The sequence below is a fragment of the Leucoraja erinacea genome, chromosome 10, assembly GCF_028641065.1.
Source record: "Leucoraja erinacea ecotype New England chromosome 10, Leri_hhj_1, whole genome shotgun sequence".
Classification (NCBI taxonomy): domain Eukaryota; kingdom Metazoa; phylum Chordata; class Chondrichthyes; order Rajiformes; family Rajidae; genus Leucoraja; species Leucoraja erinaceus.
The window spans coordinates 9541963-9563232 of record NC_073386.1 but is presented as its reverse complement, the minus strand read 5'-3'; the positions used below and the strand labels follow the sequence as shown (position 1 = coordinate 9563232).

The window sequence follows — 21270 nt, the reverse complement described above, 5'->3', positions numbered from 1 at the left end:
GGGCTGAAGGGTCTGTTTCCACGCTGTATCTCTAAACTAAGATGCTGCCCGACCCGCTGAATTCATCCAACACTTGTCTTTTTGTTTGTTCCATTGAAAGGATTTGGCCTAATTTGATATCCCTAGTAAAAATGGGATCAATATTTCTGTTGTATCATTAACTGATATACTGAAGGATGAAAACTTAAAAGAGTTTCAAAAAAGAGATGAAACTTATTGTGTTTAACAGACAGGGTTCTGGAAGATGCATTAACGGTGAAAGTGTCCAAGGTGGCAGTGACGCCCCCTTGCAGTCGAGACTTGCAAACGGACGCTTCAGGGTGCTATACAAATGCAGGTTATTGTTGTGGGCGGACACTTGTTATTCAGGAGCACGCCTGGATGAGGCAGGGCAGGGGAAGGCAAGGCCGGCCGGTGCACAGCGCTGTTCACAATCCATTTGCTGACTGCAGCAATCCTTCCTTCCAGCTACATGGCCTTTCCACTCGCTGCTAGAATGCAAGGAATGCGGAGCGCCGCCGAGCAACCTCGCTCCATTCCCGGCAACGTTGTTACTGGAGCCTTCTGATGAAAAACGAAAAAACAAGACACTTTTGCATGCCCGGGTTCAGTGGTGGCGGCGAGGAAGCGGCTACCGTGAGGATGTTGCAGTGATTGGTAACTGGGCGGCTCCGAGGTGTGTCCGGAGGCGGTGAGTGAGTGAGTGAGTGATCGGCTCAGAGTTACTTACATTATCGCTTCACTCTGTAATGCTGCTCCCTGTCAACGCCTCTGTAAAACCGCTCCAGACCTGAAGTACCTGCAACACTACCTTGCCCAAGGAGAGGTGGACAACTGCTCTCTGCTCTTACCCTGAGCATCTCCTTCAACTGAAGTGAGACCGGTTACGAAGGTAGTGTTAAATGTTCGTTCTTGTGGGATGCGGTGGGGGGGAACTTCATGCAGATTTGCTGGATATTTGTTTTACAGCATAATAATGAAGTGGGCACTGATGGGTTCATAAGTGACCAGAACAGAATTAGGAGGGAGGGGGAGGGGGGAGGGGGGCAGGCAGCATAACTGGAGACATGGATAGAAAAGATTTTGGGTCAGGACCCTTCCTCCAAAAACTATTGGTCAGTCTGTTCGAGTGCTGTTTGTTGGTTTGGTGATGGTTTGCCAGGAACTCCTTGCCAGTCCTTTGAATAAGAGAATTTAAACAGTTGCTAGGAGCATTTGGATTAATGGATGATCTGAACAATGGCCTTCCGACAGAGCAGTATGCTGTGTTGTGTTGCGATGACAGCAGCTGAAGACTCCAGAAACAGATAGGGCGGTGGTAACTAGTGAGGTACAAGAGGACACCTGACAATAGACAAGAGGTGCAGGAGTAGGCCAGCAACGCCATTCAATGTGATCATGGCTGATCATCCCCAATCAGTACCCCGTTCCTGCCTTCTCCCCGTATCCCCTGACTCCGCTATCTTTAAGAGCCCTAATAGACAACAGTTCAATTCTTGGAGATGAGAATGCAGATACAGCCCAGACCATCACACAAGCCAACCTCCCTTCCGTTGACTCCATCTACACCCCGTGTTGCCAGGGCAAGGCCACCAGCATTATCAAGGACCAGTCTCACCCCGTCTTCTCCCCTCTCCCATCGGGAAAGAGGAACAAAAGTGTGAACTTCCGAACTTCTGGGACAGGGACAGTGTATTCCCAGCGGTCATCAGGCAACTGAACTATGCTATCAGCAACTAGAGTGTGATCCTGAGCTACCATCAATGTAGACCCTCGGACTATCTTTAATCAGACTTTACTGGACTTTACCTTGCACTATACATTATTCCCTTTATACTGTTTCTATACACTCTGGATGGCTTGATTGCAATCCTGTATAGTCTTTCCGCTGACTGGATAGCACGCAACAAAATGCTTTTCACTGTACCTCAGTACACGTGACAATAAACTAAACTAAAAGTAAATAAGAGATAGAAGGTGCAGAGAGCTGGGGTGGCTATTCCTGGATTTCAACAGCAACCATAACGTGTGTTGTAATACCGGTCTCTGACCACAACCCAATGATATAAGTACAGTTTGTGTGATCTAGGCAAAAATGGACAAACCTTTTTCAGATTCAGACTCCGATTCAACTTCATTGTCATTGTGCAGTGTACGGTACAGAGACGACAACATGCAGAAATTACACTGCTGGCACAGTGGCGCAGCTGGTAGAGTTGCTGCCTTACAACGCCGGAGACCCGGGTTCAATCCTGACCTCGGCTGCTATCTATCTGTGTGCTGCCTGCACATTCTCCCTGTGACTGTCTTGGGCTTCCTCCGGGTGCTCCGGTTTGCCCCCACATCTCAACCACGTGCTGGGTGGTAGGTTAATTGACTGTTGTAGGTTTTTCCTTGTGGAGAATCTGGGATGAATTGATCAAGGGTATAGAGAGCATAATGTTAGATTATATTATTAGTGCGGCACGGTGGCGCGGCAGTAGAGTCGCTGCTACAGGGCCAGAGACCCGGGTTTGATCCTGATTGCGGGTGCTGCCCTGTACAGGATTTGTACGTTCTGTTCTCTTCGTGACAAGTGTGGGTTTACTCCAGGATCTCCGATTTCTCCCCACACTGGTCAGCGTTTCAAACGTTTCAAAGGTCTTTTATTGTCACATGCACCAATTAGTACGGCTGAATGACCGTGCATCCATACTAAAAAAAAAAGCAACAAGACACACAACTACATAACAGTTAACATAAACATCCACCACGGCAGATTCCCCACATTCCTCACTGTGATGGAAGGCAATAAAGTCCAATCTTCTTCCTCTTTATTCTCCCGTCGTCGGGGCAGTCCAACAATCCATCGGGGCGATCGAAGCTCCTGCAGTCGGCGTTCTAGGGCCCCATGCGTCGGGGTGGTCAAAGCTCTCGTGGCCTGGAGCTCCCAAAGTCAGTCTCTAACCAGAGACCGCGAGCTCCACGATGTTAAAGTCCGCATGCTGCCGCGGTTGGCGCACAGAGGTCGACCCCTGGCAAAGGGATAGCGAGCTCTGCGATGGTAAGTCCGCAGGCTCCCGTGGTGGAGATCCCGAAGCCGGTCTCCAGCAAAGGGCGCCAACCCCTCAATGTTAGGCCGCAGTGTGGACGGAGATACGATACGGGGGAAAAAATAGCATCTCCGTCGAGGTAAGAGATTTAAAATAAGTTTCCCCCAACCCTCCCCCACATAAAACAAGCTAAAGAACACGAAAAACATGCGTTTAACGCATACCATTAATACAACAAAGAAGGAAGGGACAGACAGACTGTTGGCGAGGCAGCCATTGCTGGCGCCACCCGGTGTGGACTCGGGGCCAAAGGTCCTCCTTCCGTGCAGTGTCTTTCATAAACTCAAAAATAAAAGATTTAGTACGTTGCAGTCTCTTTCCAAAGCCGCCATTGCTGAGATTGCCACATTAAAACAGGAACTCAAATCATGCCATATTTGCTGAATGTAAGAAAATATTCTGTGAATGCAGGCAAAGACAGGGTCTGATCCCTTTGTGTTCTGACTTGCTGATAAGGCAGTAAGTATTTAACTTCTGTTCTGAGGAAAGATAAAGAATTTGTTCTGTCTCTCCTCTGCTTGCACTGAATATCATCGGCGAAAATGTGCACTGGCTTGTGGTGGAATGGGCCCGTTAAAGCTTTACAGACCGGTACAGTTAGAGAATGGAGAGGGATGGGAGTGCACGAAGGTAGTACTTTAGAGAAACGGCGCAGAAACAGTCCCTTCAGCCCACCGCGTCTGTGCCGACCAGCGATCACCTTGCACACTAACACTATCCTATACGCTAGAGGAAACATTACCTACAAACCTGTACGTCGATGGGTTGTGGGAGGAAGCTGAAGCACCTGGGGGAAACCCACGCAGTCACAGGGAGAATGTACACACTCCGTACAGACAGCACCTGTAGTCAGCATCATAGGTTCATAAGTGATAGGAGCAGAATTAGGCCATCCGGCCCATCATGTCTACTCTGCCATTTAATCATGGCTGATCTATCTTTCCCTCTACCCCATTCTCCTGCCTTCTCCCCATTACCCCTGACACCCGTACTAATCAAGAATCTATCAAACCCGTGTCTCTGGCGCTGTAAGGCAGCAACTCTACCGCTGCACCACTGTGCCAGTCCTCTCAACTAATGAAACTCCTGTCTTGGTGATCCTGTGTTAATGCTGTGGTCTCATTTTGTTAATGTTTCATCTCCTTCTCAATTTCCCAACCATCAGGTTATTGAACACTATGATCACCACTTCAATTACAATCTGCCTGGGTTGCTCTGGGAACTTTAGGTATTATTCTGTTTGTGCATGTTATGTATTCATAGTAGCTTTTTTGTTTATTGAACTTTTTCTCGTTTGTTTAATATGTTATCTGTTGAGTAACTCTTGACTTGAGTACAGTGTTTGCAAACCTGTTGTGCTGCTGCTTTAGACTCTTAGACATTAGAGACAGAGTGCGGAAACAGGCCTTTCGGCCCACCTAGACCACGCCGTTCGCTGATCACCCATTCACAATAGTTATACCACTTTCTCATCTGCCCCCGACACACAAGGGGCAATTTACAAACCCGCACACAAATAGGAAGTGGGAGGAAACCCAAGCACTCGGGGGAAATCTACATGGAGAACATGCAAACTCCACGCAGACAGTACCCGAGGTCAGGATCAAACCTGGGTCTCTGGCGCTGTGAGGCAGAACTCTTACCAGCTGCGCCACTGCGGTGCCCTTTTGAGAATGAAAATTAGTCATGATGATATTGAACGGAGGAGCAGGTTGGAAGGGCTGAATGGCCCGTTCTTGCTCCCATTTCATAAGCTCATGTGATAGGTGCAGAATTAGGCCATTTGGCCCATTAAGTCTACTCCGCCATTCAATCACGGCTGATCTATCTCTCCCTCCTAACCCCATTCTCCTGCCTTCTCCCCATAACCTCTGACAATGTTACTAATCAAGAATCTACCTGTCTCTCGGTCTTAAGTATACCCACTGACTTGGCCTCCACAGTCGTCTGTGGCAAAGAATTCCACAGATTCACCACCCTCTGACTAAAGAATAAGTTGATTGCACTGCCATTGGTTGCGACAATCTTTCCCGGGCCATGTATCACCTTTGCAGGTTTCATTGGTGTTTTTGCTATTTGGTCAGAAAATGTTCACAAGTTGTCGAACCATGAGTCTAGTTATGTCCAGTTGGAGTGTGGGAGGGAACCGGAGCACCCGGAGGAAACCCTCGCGGTCACGGGGAGAACCTACAAACTCTGTACAGGCAGCGCACATGGTTAGGATTGAACCCGGGTCCCTGGCGCTGTTAAAGGCAGCAACTCTACCGCTGCACCACTGTGCTGCCCCCTTGCTGCTACAGGTAAGAATTTAATTGTTCAAGAAGGAACTGCAGATGCTGGAAAAGCGAAGGTACACAAAAATGCTGGAGAAACTCAGCAGGTGCAGCAGCATCTACAGAGCGAAGGAAATAGGCAACGTTTCGGGCCGAAACCCTTCAAGGGTTTCGGCCTGAAACGTTGTCTATTTCCACCGCTTCGCTCCACCCGATTTTTGTGTACCTAAGAATTTAATTGTTCTGTTTTGGGACATAATGACAATAAAACACTCTAGATTTTGATTTACCCCAATAATTCGAAGAACTTCATATCACAAAAGAGTTCAATTCCCTTTGAACGAGCTGTCAAATTATTTGTACTCCAGTTCCCAGAAGAATTGTTATATCTCTGCTTTTTCACCAAAGGATGCAATTTATTTTGAAGTTAGTGCTGAATAATCTTTCCCCAAACTTTCATCCCATGCTTTCCCGATCCTGTATCTAAAGAGAACTACACGATGATTTAAACATCAGGATAACAGCTGGGTTGGCTAATGCGAATGCAGATGGGTGTTGGAGGATTCTAGTCTGGAATCTGATCGAAAACAGCAGTGGGATTAAAATGGTTACATACATGCACCTATTGAAATCTTTCTGTTCACTGATTGGTATTAGAACCAGGCTTTCCCTTCAATTCAAAAATTCATTGCCCCAAATGCAGCGAATATTGGAGCCCTCAATGGAGACTCTCGTGATTGGACTTTACTGCCTTTATCTTGCACTAAACGTTATTCTCGTCATCATGCATCCATACACTGTAAACAGCTCGATTGTAATCGTGTTTAAGAAGGAACTGCAGATGCTGGAAAATCGAAGGTAGACAAGAATGCTGGAGAAACTCAGCGGGTGAGGCAGCATCTATGGAGCGAAGGAAATAGGCGACGTTTCGGGTCGAGACCCTTCTTCAGACTGTAATCATGTATTGTCTTTCTGCTGACTGGTTAACGGGCAACAAAAACGTTTTCACTGTACCTCGGTACATGTGTCAATAAACTAATCTAAACTGTTATTAATTATGTTTATCGTGTACCGAGGTACAGTGAAAAGCTGTAGTGCGTGCTATCATGCTATCACGTTGTACAGCATTAGCCGTGCTGGGTAGATGAAAACGTGGATTTAATATGTCACGGGACGTATGGAAACATCAAGTGCCTAGTTTTAATTCAAGGAGTCGGCTGTGGTTCAGGGGATAGAACTCTTGCTTCTGTTACAGGAGGTTGTCGGTGCACATCCCACTGTACAGAGCTGAACATTTGATTAACGCTTCACCGTGTTACTGCTGGAGGGGATGGTTTTCACTTGAGATGATGAAATACAGCCCCACCTGTTCCCACCGCTGGGCATCAGGGGAACCATGTTTGTTTTAAAAAGCAAGAGAGGTCTCCACTTCATGCTAGACAATGGGCATTAAATCAGCAACCAGATAGCAGCGCTGAACTACTATCGACCCCACTGGTGACCCTCGGACCATCCTTGATTGGAATTTGCTGGCCTGTACCTTGCACTAAACGTTATTCATTCCCTTATGTGTCCGTTTCATAGCAAAAGGATTTGCGTATAGGAGCAGGGAGGTTCTACTGCAGTTGTACAGGGTCTTGGTGAGACCACACCTGGAGTATTGCGTACAGTTTTGGTCTCCTAATCTGAGGAAAGACATTCTTGCCATAGAGGGAATACAGAGAAGGTTCACCAGACTGATTCCTGGGATGGCAGGACTTTCATATGAAGAAAGACTGGATAGACTCGGTTTGTACTCGCTAGAATTTAGAAGATTGAGGGGGATCTTATAGAAACTTACAAAATTCTTAAGGGGTTGGACAGGCTAGATGCAGGAAGATTATTCCCGATGTTGGGGAAGTCCAGAACAAGGGATCACAGTTTAAGGATAAGGGGGAAATCTTTTCGGACCAAGATGAGAAAAACATTTTTCACACAGAGAGTGGTGAATCTCTGGAATTTTCTGCCACAGAAGGCAGTTGAGGCCAGTTCATTGGCTATATTTAAGAGGAAGTTAGATGTGGCCCTTGTGGCTAAAGGGACCAGGGGGTATGGAGAGAAGGCAGGTACAGGATACTGAGTTGGATGATCAGCCATGATCATATTGAATGGCGGTGCACGCTCGAAGGGCCGAATGGCCTACTCCTGCACCTATTTTCTATGTTTCTATGTTTCTACTCTGTAAATTGATTGATTGTAATCATGTATCGTCTTTCCGCTGACTGGTTAGCATGCAACAAAAGCTTTTCACTGTACCTCGGTACACGTGACAATAAACTAAACTCAACTTAGCATCTCTCTGCAGTCTGCAGGAACTCCATGTGCAGGATACACACAAAAAGCTGGAGTAGACAATAGACAATAGATGCAGGAGTAGGCCATTCGGCCCTTTGAGCCAGCACCGCCATTCACTGTGATCATGGCTGATCATCCTCAATCGGTACCCCGTTCCTGCCTTCTCCCCATATCCCCTGACTCCGCTATCTTTAAGAGCCCTATCGAACTCTCTCTTGAAAGCATCCAGAGAACCGGCCTCCATTGCCCTCTGAGGCAGAGAATTCCGCAGATTCACAACTCTCTGTGTGAAAAGGTTTTTCCTCATCTCTGTTCTAAATGGCTTTACCCCTTATTCTTAAACTGTGGCCCCTGGTTCTGGACTCCCCCGTCAGCGGGACAGGCAGCATCTCTGGAGAGATGAGTGGGTGACGTTTCGGGACGAGAGATATAGAGGGTGATGTGTAGAGATAAAGAACAATGAATGAAAGTTGACTGTTGCCTTTCCTATTTTACGAGACCACACTGTGAATAGTACTTCATTGGCTCCCAGCTGAGCAAGGTTTGGCTGATGTACATTAGGGATTAACTATGTAAAGCTGTGCTCTACTGAGTAATAAGGGACATTTGCTGATTGGAAAGGACCCAGATTCGATCCTAACCTTGCACTAAACGTTATTCCCTAGTTATCATATACCCATACCCTGTAAATGGATCGATTGTAATCATGTCTAGTCGATCCGCTGACTGGTTGGCACGCAACAAAAGCTTTTCACTGTTCCTCGGTACACATGACAATGAACTAAACTGAAACTAACTGACCTTGGTGCTCGCCGGGTGGACTTTACACATTCATCCCAGTGACCATGTGGGTTTCCTCCCACATCCTAAAGACGTGTGGGTTTGTAGGTTCGTTGGACCTCTGTAAAACGGCCCTTGGTGTGTAAAGTGTGGATGGGGAAAGTGGAATAATATAGAACCAGTGTGTGTGTGTGTGTGTGTGTGTGTGTGTGTGTGTGTGTGTGTGTGTGTGTGTGTGTGTGTGTGTGTGCACTGGTGATCAATGGGCAGGGTGGAGTGAAGAAGGGTCCTGGCTGGAAACGTCACCCATCCTTTTTCTTCAGAGATGCTTCCTGACCCGCTCGGTTACTCCAGCACTGTGTGTGTGTGTCTGTCTGTCTGTCTGTCTGTCTGTCTCGTGGACCTGGTGGGCTGAAGGGGCTATTTCCATGTATGATTCAATCAATCAATTAATCGATCACTAAGCCATCAGATGGATGATAGTGCCATTTTTGTTCCGCTCTGGCTATGTAGTAGAACACACACAATACCGTACGATAGAAGTTTATTGATCCCAGGAGGGAAATTCTTCGGCCAACAGTCGCAGAACACAGCAGGATACATGAAACATGAAAATAAAGTGACGAGTGGGAAGTCCAGGATTGGGGATGTGCAAAGATTGGGACGGGGGGAGTCAGTCTACCCCACGACAGAAGGGGGGGTTGTACAGTTTGACAGCCACAGGGATGAAGGAACTCCTGTGGCGTTCTGTGCTGCATCTTGGTGGAACCAGTCTGTTGCTGAAGGTGCTCCTCAGGTTGACCAGTGTGTCGTAGAGAGGGTGAGCTGTATTGTCCAAGATGCTCTGCACTTTGAGGAGCATCCTCCCCTCCAAGACCACCTCCCGTGAATCCAACAGTGGCTGTGGGGAGGATGTCTTGGACTCGAGGTCATAGCCACAGAATTAAGGGACATTCTTTTAGGAAGGAGATGAGGAGATATCTCATTTTAATGGATGGTGAATCTGTGGAATTCTTTGCCATAGAAGGCTGTGGAGGCCAAGTCAGTGGATATTTTTAAGGCAGAGATAGATAGATTTTTGATTAGAACAGGTGTCAGAGGTTATGGGGAGAAGGGGAGTAGACTTGATGGACCGAATGGCTGAATTATACTTCTATTCCTTATGACTATATGACCATCACATTAGTACTATAATTTGGTGAAATAACACCACAGAAAGCATCTAGGTGTAGCCACCTGGGGTGATATCTCTTCCCTTGTTAGAGTGGTGTCTGTCTGCACTAGACTCAGCCCCTCCATGTCCAGCTTGCGGAAGGGCCCCAGACTGTGTTCCTCCCTCCCCCTCCACACCCTCCTCCTCCCCCCCATGCATGGTTTGACGTACCAGCGCTGCCCACATCCAGGTGAGAAAGGACATGTATTAATCAACGAGTTCTCATGTCCGCATTTTAAACGCGGCCTTTTATCTGCTCGAAGTTCATTGTCTTGCCTTTGAATGTTCCTCCATTACGTAACCTGACCCCGGGGCAACAGACCCTTGTGTGAACTTCCATTGGTAAAGTAAGGGGGAGGGTCCCCTCCCATCCTTCAGTTCTCCAGCGGGGACTTCAATGCCCGAGGTCTCTGGATTCCTTTAGTTCAACAAAGGAGCTAAGTTCATGAATAATTCTTTGCCAAACATCTCGCATGCTACCTCCTGGGTCAGCCCTATCATTGTCTGAGCAGCTGTGCAAATCTAATTTCAATTGGTTAGAGGATAGGGGTTTTAACACCAAATCTTTTTTTTTTTCGCAACAAAGGTCTCGACGCCAAATGCAGTGCAAAGGTGGGGAATTTTGAAACTCTTGCCATGTTTGAAGTGAGCTGATTGTTAGCTCTTCTTAGGAAGCAGAGGCGCATAACAGGCCAGCCACGGTTCCCTCGCCATCATTGTGCAGCACAGGAGGGGGACATCTTTTACAAATGCTAAGAGCTCTTTATTACTTGCTGAATGTGAACAAACAGGAAAGGCCCTGCTAACATACCGGCCGGCCCTGGTCAGTGGCAACTTCCATTCGTATCTGCATCATGATTGTAAACGACGCCACCACAATCAGTTACACCTCGACCAGAGGCTTATAAACCAGCCCACTCTGCAGGGGAAAGGAATTAGAGCCATACAGCATAGAAACAGGCCCTTTGGTCCAGCCTGCCCACACCGACCAACACTAGTCCCACCTGCCTGCGTTTGGCCCATATCCCTCTAAACCTGTCCTATCCATATACCTGTCTAACTGTTTCTTAAACGTTACGATAGTACCCGACTCGACTATCTCCTCCGGCAGCTCGTTCCATATACTCACCTCTCGGGTTCCTATTAAATCGTTCCCCCACTCGATCCCAACTACGGATGCTCCCCATGACCGCGTGGGTTTTCTCCGGGATCGTCGGTTTCCTCGGGGGGGAGGGGGGATTTCTCATGGATTCTGTCTGGACGTCATGATTTTGTGCATTCCCATGACATTGTCCGGATTAAAAGGGGCACTGGACCACCCATTTGCCGCAACATCGGTGGTGGACCTGTAATTGAAGCTTCAGTAGAAACCAGGAACTGCAGGTGTTCATTTACAAAAAAAAATGCCTCAAAGTGCTGGAGTAACTCAGCGGGTCAGGAGAACATGGATAGGGTCTCGACCAGAAACATCAACTGCCCATGTTCTCCAGAGATGCTGCCTGACACACTAAGTTACTCTAGCACTTGGTGTGTCTATTTTTACTTCAGTGCTTACATTCTCTTACAATGAAGACTAAACTACCGTTTGTTTTCCTTGCTGCTTACTGGCTGTTGCATGTCGACTTTCAGTTATTTGTGGACAAGGACACTGTAACCTGTATCTGTACTGTATGTATCATCCTTGAAAAAGTCACTTTCTGTTTTGGTTTTCCTTGCTCAATGTTCAGTCCCTGCTAAGACATCATGTGGCTTCATGTTCAATAAGAACAGCATATCTGGCTAAGTTGTGATTACTCTCGGAGCTGGGGGACCTGATGGAAATGTCTAAAATTAGCAGAGGCACGGTTGCGCAGCGGTAGAGTCACTGCCTTACCCAGAGACCCAGAGACCCGGGTTTGATCCTGACTATGAGTGCATGCTGTCTGTACGGAGTCTGTACGTTCTCCCTGGGACCGCGTGGGTTTTCTCCAGGCGTTCCGGTTTCCACCCACACTACAAAGACGTACAGGTTTGTGACTTCAGTAAAATTGTAAATCGTCCCTAGTGTGTAGGATAGTGCTAGTGCACGGGGTGATCGCTGATCGGCACGAACTCAGTGGGCCGAATGGCCTGTTTCCATGCTGTAATCGAGAGCGTTTTATTGTCATATATCCCAGACAGAACAATGAAATTCATACCTGCAGCAGTGCAACAGAATATGTTGAGTGCTGGGGAGGCATTGCCAGGGATAGTGGTGGAAGCAGATATGATAGTGGCATTTAATAGGCTGTAGGATAGGCACATGGATATGTAGGGAATGGAGGGATATGGACCACATGCAGACAAAGACGATTAGTTTAACTTGGCATCGTGGTCGGCAAAGACATTGTGGGATGAAGGGAGGGCCTGTTCCTGTAGAAACTAGGAACTACAGGTGCTAGTGTTGTGTCATTTTAACCCACATGGAGTTAAGACCCTTCCTTCTGGTCAGAGATAATGTGGGAGTGGACCACACCACTACCACCAGGGGGCGACACTAAGTGGCAGGAAAACCTGGATGGATGGAATAGTTGATGGGGAAATGATCCCAGATCCTGTTGTATCCTAGAACTACATCACGTTATAGTTTAGTTTAGAGATACAGCGCGGAAACAGGCCCTTCGGCCCACCAAGTCCGCACCGACCAGCGATTCCCGCACATTAACGCTATCCTAAACACACTGGGGACAATTTACATTTATACCAAGCCAATTAGCCTATAAACATGTACGTCTTTGGAGTGTGGGTGGAAACTTAAGCTTCCCGGAGAAAACCCGGGCAGGTCACGGCAGGAACGTGCAAACTCTGTACAGACAGCATCCATAGTTAGGATCAAACCCGGACCTCTGGCGCTGTAAGGCAGCAACTCTACTGCTGCGCCACCGTGCCACTCTTATCAAATCAAAGCCAGAATTCGATGTCCATCGGGCATCTTGATCAGCAACTGGTACCTAACATCGGATGTGCCAGAATGGGAAGTAACATTAAAATATAGAAACAAGGAACTGTAGATGCTGGTTTACAAAAATAGACACAAAATACTGGAGGTCAGGCAACATCTCTGGAGAACGTGGATAGGTGACGTTTCGAGTTGGGACTGCACTTCACACCCAAAACATCACCTATCCATATTCTCCAGCGATGCTGCATGACCCGCTGAGTTACTCCACCACTTTGTGTCCTTTTTTCTATTGATCCACCTGTTTAAGTGAAGGAAGAATTGGATACCTTCATGATGATGACAGCAGTCAAAAGAGTTAAGTGACTGGTACATAACAAACACTCTGGCAAAAGTCTCATAGAGCAACTATGGAACTCCTGAAAGAGCTAGTATCTTTGGGGGGCTTTTATGCCATTTACCTACACCTGGTAATTTTCAGGTCGGAACCCTGTTTAAATGTTCGTAAATTTATAAGTTCTCGGAGCAGAATAAGGCCATTCAGCCCATCAAGTCTACTCTGCCATTCAATCATGCCCGATCTATCTCTCCCTCCCAACTCTATTCTCCTGCCATCGCCCCATAGCCCTTGACACCCATACTAATCAAGAATCTGTCACTCTCTGCCTTAATATCCATTGGCAAGATCATGAGAGGAATAGATCGGGTAGACGCACAGAGTTTCTTGCCCAGAGTAGGTCCATCGAGGACAAGAAGACATAGGTTTAAGGTGGAGGAAAAGATTTCCTCAGATAGGAAACAAGATGCCAGAGGAGGTAGTTGAGGCTAGGACTTACCCCAACATTTCAGAAACAGTTAGGATAGGTTTGGAGGTATTTGGGCCAAACGCGGGCAGCTGGGACTAGTGTAGCTGGGACATGGGCAAGTAGGTCAGAAGGGCCTGTTTCCATGCTGTATCACTCGATGACCATTTGACTTGGGCTCCACAGCCGTCTCTGACAATGAATTCCACAGATTCACCACCCTGGTGAAAAGTTGATAATCCCCAATGTTTTAATCTAGTTGTTCATTCGTAAAAGAGCGTGAATTGGACCCAATACCGACTAATAAAGCATTTGGTCGCGTATCATTCCTACAATGTCATTCCATATGATTGTAATGGTTAAATGATACCCGACTCGGTGAATGCAAAATTCCTCAACTCGCAGGTGGGATAACTGATATGATAAATTGTGAGTAACTTTGTCACTTACTGGACAATATGTGTTTTGTTCGGTGTGATCTGACTGTAAACCCCAGCAAAGCTAAAGGGACAGAGTGATTTTGGTGGGCTGTTGATGAAGTGGAAAGTTGCGATGGGAGATGAATACTAGTCAAGAATCACATTCATGGTGGAAGGATAGAATTAAATGCGCACAAATAAATGACACAGTGCTAGAATTACACGGGGTCAGGCGGCAGCAGCAGCACCAGCAGCAGCAGCAGCAGCTCTGGAGAATCTGGGTAGGCAATGGTTTGGGTCGGGACCCGACCGGTGGGGCTATCTGTGTGGAAATGATTCTGTGGAAACACTGAGGCAAATCTGCTAGGGCTTTATGGAAGTTAATGAAATAAACCAGGGTACTTAACTCAGAATTTAACAGGGTACAATGTGTAGGAAGCAACTGCAGATAATAGCTTACACCAAAGTTAGACACAAAATGCTGGAAGAACTCAGTGGGACAGGCAGCATCTCTGAGGAGAAGGGATGGATGACGTTACGGCCCGAAATGTCACCAATCCTACACAGGGCTGTGGAGTTGATACCCAAAACACCTGACTCCGACGCCTTGATTTCTTGTGTATCCGACTCTAACTGACCCCTAGGTATAATAATTCTAAATCTGCTATGATGACATTACACAAAATTGCATTTCATAAGAACTACATGAATCATCTGGCTACCTTTTATGCCAATGTCCTTAAAGATTTGAGTTTAGTTTTGCTAAAGTTTTGTTTGTAGCTATGCTATTGTGGCTTTTTAATTGTTTATTCTTGAAAAAAAACAACATAATTCTTTATGCTAAAAGAAAATAAATTACCGAAAGGACTGACAAAATTAAAATTTCATTGAATTAAATAAAAATTATAAAAGCATTACTCCAAAATGTATTAAACTAAGGCCACAGGTGTGAGCTAAATGGCTAAATTATGACAAAAAAAAATCTCGTGCAATAGAAATTAAAACTATATGCATACGTAGTTATGTTTGCTACAAAGGTACATACCTAAAATGTATTAATAACTTGTCCTTAGGAACAGATCCTCATTGAAACCCTTAAATCTGATTTAATTATTTTCAGTGCAGAGAACAGTCTCTCCACGCTGACTCGAGCATGGCTGTTACTATCATAGCTGCAAATGTTACTATTTCTGGATAAACAGGGATGACTTATTGTACTGTAAGTTTAGGTGTGCGATCATATTTCTTTTAAACCAACAAGAAAATCTTGCTTAAAGTTTAACTTTATGGTCAAGCCCCTTCATCAGACAAGGGTACAAACTTGTTGAAGGGAATTTTTAATTAAAATGCACTTTCGCATAAAAAGAGTGATAAATGGCTTGAAGGTGTTCTAGCCAGAGTAATGAAGGCAAGACCATGTCTAGAATCATGGTGGGTAGGGGATGGTTAGTACTCGAGGAAGGGTGTTAGACGAGCAAAATGGCTTCCTCACGTATCCTCATCTGATGTTCCTATGGGATGTAACTAGACATCACGCAATCCTCATGCCATCCTGTTCAATAGCATCTTTAAGATGGCGCCCAAGCCAGGCGACTCTCCACGTGCTGGTCCCAGAAGCGGGTCTGCAATCACTCATTACAATCGCTCCACACCGTCCAACCTCTCCTCCAACGCCAGCATTCCCTACTTTAACTGTGACCTTCTTCATCTCCTCTGGGTTGTCCAGTCAGGAAGTGAAGAACATTGCTGTCTGTAACAACAGCGGCCACGTACGAGTTATTGGCTTCCATGAAATGACCCCAATGGAGGATCCTGACCCCAAACGACACCTGTCCACAGGTGCAAAGTTCCTCCGGCACTCTGTGTTTTGCTCAAGATTCCAGCATCTGCAGTTCCTTGTGCCTGCACCTTATTAGTGTGCATTTTATTTGGTGTGCCTTTGCCTTTTTTCCCCCACTTCACCCTTTCCCTCCCTGAGACTGATGCATGTGTTCAACATCGTGAGTCATGGGGCCACGATTAAATATTGTTTGTGTTTATCAAAAGCAATTTATGCCGCTGGATGAGACCAGGTTCCATGTAATCCACAACTGATTAGTCACTTGGTTCCATCCCGTCTAAGCCTGTGCTGGTGATTAGTCTGAAACTTGGAGGCAGTGAAGTGCACATCTCAGCATTCCGTCCTAATGTGCAGGTAATAATCACGTTCACACTGTTTACTCCGAAGGATTTGTCTCTCTGCATCTTCCTCTGCTTTGACTCCGTTGTAGCCGCCCGCCCTTGAGTGTTTTTGTGGAATGTTTAGGCACAACAGCAACCCTGTGTGTGTTTACTGTGTGAGCAGGAACTGCAGATGCTGCATTAAACCGACGATCGTCACCAAAACCTGGAGTAACTCAGCGGGGCAGGCAGCATCTCTGGAGAGAAGGAATGGGTGACGTTTCGGGTCGACCCAAAACGTCACCCATTCGTTCTCTCCAGAGATGCCGCCTGTCCCGCTGAGTTACTCCAGCTTTTTGTGTCTATCTTCGGTGTGTGATTACCTTTTAGCTTTCAGCTTTACTTTAGGTTAGAGATACAGCATGGAAACAAGCCCCTCAGCCCACTGAGCCCTCTGGAGACGTTGTGGGCTTATCAATGAAACATGAAAGAAGGCGGATGCCACGGTGAAGTACCTGCCCGATCTTTCACCGCTCCAATCCCACTGCCAATATTAAGAGTGCCGACTTACTACAGGGATTGAAACATTAAGTTGTATTAGTTCTACTCTCCGGCCTGTTGGGCACCTGTTTACACCTGTCCTATATTATCCCACTTTTGCCTGCCCTACACACTAGGGGCATTTGTTTTTGACACACAATAACCAACAAACACACACCTTTTGTGTGGGAGAAAACCGGAGAACCTGGCGGAATTCCACACAGTCACAGGGAGAACGTGCAAACTCCACATCAACAGCATACGAGGTCAGGATCGAACTGGGATCGATCTCTGGCGCTGCGAGGCAACATCTCTAGATAGACCAGGCATGATTGAATGGCAGAATAGACTTGATGGGTTGAATGGCCTAATTCTGCTCCTATGAATTTATGAACTCTACCAGCTTTGCAACTGTACTGCCCTTGTATTTTTTTTTGTTCTTGATTATTTTTCCCCCCCACTTCACCCTTTCCCGGGAGGTTGTGATGCTCTCCACGATTCCTAGAGATGCTGCCTGGCCCGCTGAGTTACTCCAGCATTTTGTGCCTATCTTCGATGTAAACCAGCATCTGCAGTTCTTTCCTACGTATTTTGTCTGGAGCTGTAGCCTCGCAGTTCCAGCCAAGAACTGCACGGGTGGACTATGCATGCACCTTCAGTGGTCCTGTGAGTCTCCTCCTGGCTCACCGTACTCTATCGTGCCCGGGTATGCGGATTGATAATTCATTATCTGCTATAAATTGCCCCTGGTGTTGATGAGTGACTTTAAGAATAAGGGGTCGGCCATTTAGGACTGAGATGAGGAAAAACGTTTTCACCAAGAGGGTTGCGAATCTGTGGAATTCTCTGCCGCAGAAGGCAGTGGAGGCCAATTCACTGGATGTTTTCAAGAGAGAGTTAATTTAGCTCTTAGGGCTAACGGAATCAAGGAATATGGGGAAAAAGCAGGAATGGGTACTGATTTTACATGATCAGCCGTGATCATATTGAATTGACACGAAGCTGGGGGGCAGCGTTAGCTGTGAGGAGGATGCTAGGAGGCTGCAAGGTGATAGGCTGGGTGAGTGAGCAAATGCGTAGCAGATGCAGTATAATGTGGATATATGTGAGGTTATCCACTTTGGTGGCAAAAACAGGAAAGTAGACTGTTATCTGAATGGTGGCCGATTAGGAAAAGGGGAGATGCAACGAGACCTGGGTGTCGTGGTACACCAGTCATTGAAAGTAGGCATGCAGGTGCAGCAGGCAGTGAAGAAAGCGAATGGTATGCTAGCATTCATAGCAAAAGGATTTGAGTATAGGAGCAGGGAGGTTCTACTGCAGTTGTACAGAGTCTTGGTGAGACCACACCTGGAGTATTGCGTACAGTTTAGGTCTCCTAATCTGAGAAAAGACATTCTTGCCATAGAGGGAGTACAGAGAAGGTTCACCAGATTGATTCCTGGGATGTCAGGACTTTTATATGAAGAAAGACTGGATAGACTCGACTTGTACTCGCTAGAATTTAGAAGATTGAGGGGGGGATCTTATAGAAACTTACAAAATTCTTAAGGGGTTGGACAGGCTAGATGCAGGAAGATTGTTCCTGATGTTGGGGAAGTCCAGAACAAGGGGGTCGCAGTTTAAGGATAAGGGGGAAATCTTTTCGGACCGAGATGAGGAAAATATTTTTCACACAGAGAGTGGTGAATCTCTGGAATTCTCTGCCACAGAAGGTAGCCGAGGCCAGTTCATTGGCTTTATTTAAGAGGGAGTTAGATGTGGCCCTTGTGGCTAAAGGGATCAGGGGGTATGGAGAGAAGGCAGGAACAGGATACTGAGTTGGATGATCAGCCATGATCATATTGAATGGCGGTGCAGGCTCGAAGGGCCGAATGCCCTACTCCTCCACCTATTTTCTATGTTTCTAAACGTTCAGGTAATATCATCTCTGGAAATGACCGTTTAAAACTGTTGGGACAAGTCTTTTGTGGACGATGCTGCTTTACAACGAGCAAGAGAACAGTTCAGTTGGACGAAGAGAACTTGCTTCTTTCGAGTTCACGTTAGACTTTCCAGCCTGTGACCGTGTGCTTCCCATTGCAATGCACAGAACCTGCCAACACAGCAAGACCCTTGTAAATGGAAAGTGATTATAGGTTCAGCTAATCTGCTCTTACTTTTTCAGTGATGTTAATCAGGTGATAATTTGGCCAGGATGTCAGGAACAATCCCCCTGCTCTTTCTCAGAATGGCCTGACGGGATCTTTCATGCACACACACACACACACACACACACACACACACACACCAGTTTAACATTTCATTTGAAAGTCAACACCTTCAACTCTGGGGGGGAAAAAAAAAGATGTTCAGTAAATGTGTTTAAGAAGGAACTGCAGATGCTGGAAAATCGAAGGTACACAAAAATGCTGGAGAAACTCAGCGGGTGCAGCAGCATCTATGGAGCGAAGGAAATAGGCAACGTTCCGGGCCGAAACCCTTGAAGAAAATAGGCAACGTTTCGGGCCGAAACCCTTGAAAGGAAATAGGCAACGTTTCGGGCCGAAACGTTGCCTTGCCTATTTCCTTCGCTCCATAGATGCTGCTGCGCCCGCTGAGTTTCTCCAGCATTTTTGTGTACCTTCAGTAAATGTGTGTGCGGTATGTGCTTGTAAATCCTCACTCATGAAAGGCAAGGAGGGGAATTAGTCCAACACTTAGTGCCAAGGGGTGAGGCGACTTCCACTATTAGGCCCAACCTACGATGGACACCTGTCAATATCGGACAGTTTCCATTAGGAGCCAAGCTTCAATGATACTTGTATAGGGAGGAACTGCAGATGCTGGTTTAAACCGAAGGTAGACACAAAAAGCTGGAGCAGCTTGGCAGGACAGGCAGCATCTCTGGAGAGAGGGAATGGGTGGCGGTTTGGGTCAAGACTTTATGATACTTTATTGTAACGTGTTCCTGGGTACAGTGAAATTCTTTGTTTTGCATACAAGCCAGTAAAATCTGAAGAAGGGTCTCGACCACAAGCGTCGCCCATTCCTTCTCTCCAGAGACGCTGCCTGTCCCGCTGAGTTACTCCAGCTTTTTGTGTCTATCTCCGGTTTTAAACCAGCATCTGCAGTTACTTCCTACACAAAATCATGCAGCAGACTCCTGCTAGGCTGTGCGCAAAGAGTCCCCACGTATCTGGCGCTGAAAAGGTTTCAGAGGTTCTTGGTACCAGTCTTATCTTCTCGCAGGTCTGTTGCCGCTCCTGGCCGCTGGTGGTCTGCCAGGATATGTGGCGTAACAGCACAGATACTGGCCCTTCATCCCATCGTATCCATGCCCAGCAACATGCCTGTCTGACTTGGCCCCATTTGCCTACGTTTGAGCATGTTACTATCAACCTGTTCTATCTATGCATCTCTCCAAGGGTCTTCCAACATTATAATTGCGCCGGCCTCCATAGCTTCTCCTGAGAGCTCATTGCATATAAGATATAACCTACCATCCACCATGTGGAATAAGGGGGAGAGTCGAGGACCACCTCAGGATAAAAGCACGAACCTTTAGAAAGGGGATGAAGAGGAATATCGTTCGTGAGAGGGTGGTGAATGTGTGGAACTCATTGCCACTGACAGCTGTGAAGGACAAGTCATTGGGGTGGTTTTAGACAGTGTGATTCATATGGGTGTCAAAGGTAATGGGGAGAGGGCAGGAGAATGGGGTTGAGAGGGAATGCTAGATTAACCACGATTGAATGGCCAAGAAGACTTAATGGGCCAAATGGCCTAAATCTGCTCCGATGAATTGTAAACATGAAAAAGTTGCCCAACAATCTGTCTCTCCCTACAGAAACCAGAAATGTATCTGATTTTTGTTTAGTGGATAAACTGGCATAAGGAGCTGACAGTTGAATCTTGTATTCAGCATTGTTGCCAATAAGGTGTCCTCCTGACCTATTCGACACTTAAAGCAGAGTTTTTTGTAAATTCACTTTGTACTATTTTAGTCTGTTTTATAAAAGAAAAAAAATCCCATCTCACTTAAAATCTGTCCTCTGGTTTTAGATTCCCCTACCTTGGGAAAAAGCCCGTGACTATCTAACTTATCTAACCTCTCATGATTTTGTATCCCTCTGCAAGGTCACCGCTTGGAGTCCCACGCTCCAATGCTAAATGTCTCTTGAACATAGTTATTGTATCCAGCACAGCCTCTGGTAGCACCTTTTTGGATAATCAGTGGACTTGGCAGCCTCTGTAAGGTTCTTTGAGAGTCAGAGAAAGTTCTTTGAGTTCTGGGCCCACCGAGTCCACACAGTCCAATGATCACCCTGACACCAGCTCTATCCCAACACTAGGTACAATTTACAAATACTATCACAAATACTGAGTGGAAATGGAATGACGGGATTTCTTTTAAAAGTCCATGATGTTGAACGTGGAAGTCAGTACATTTCTGAGTGGGTATGTTCAGCTCCTACTCAGCCCAGTGCTCTAGCGTTGAGGGGGAAACACAAGCAGAGTGTTCTTATTTTGTTTCTGTTTCATATTCCTTCCTTTTCAAGGCCAGTAACATGGCAACAGTTTATCAGCAAGCCCTGTGCCAAACAACATTGTGTAATGTTTAATTTTGGTGCAGATAAATTGTCTACAATATTGGTCGTCAGGGTCATCCTTGGGCGCGTGAGAAGTCGGTGTGCTAAAGCCGACCGACAACTCGTACGGGTTTCTTGATTAGCACGGGTGTCAGCGGCTATGGGGAG

General features: G+C 46.5%; 1 protein-coding gene across 3 annotated transcripts in view; it reads left to right on the top strand.

Annotated features, from left to right (window-relative positions):
* The first annotated feature begins 261 nt into the window (after positions 1-261).
* bcar3 (BCAR3 adaptor protein, NSP family member) overlaps positions 262-21270 on the top strand; it is a 148823-nt gene continuing 127814 nt past the window's right edge. For 2 of the 3 annotated variants that reach the window (XM_055641445.1, XM_055641443.1), the window contains exon 1: positions 271-892. The gene's annotated coding sequence lies outside the window, so the exon portion shown is untranslated. Of the gene's footprint in view, positions 893-21270 lie in introns of all 3 variants that reach the window. The other variant, XM_055641447.1, reaches the window with a different exon arrangement.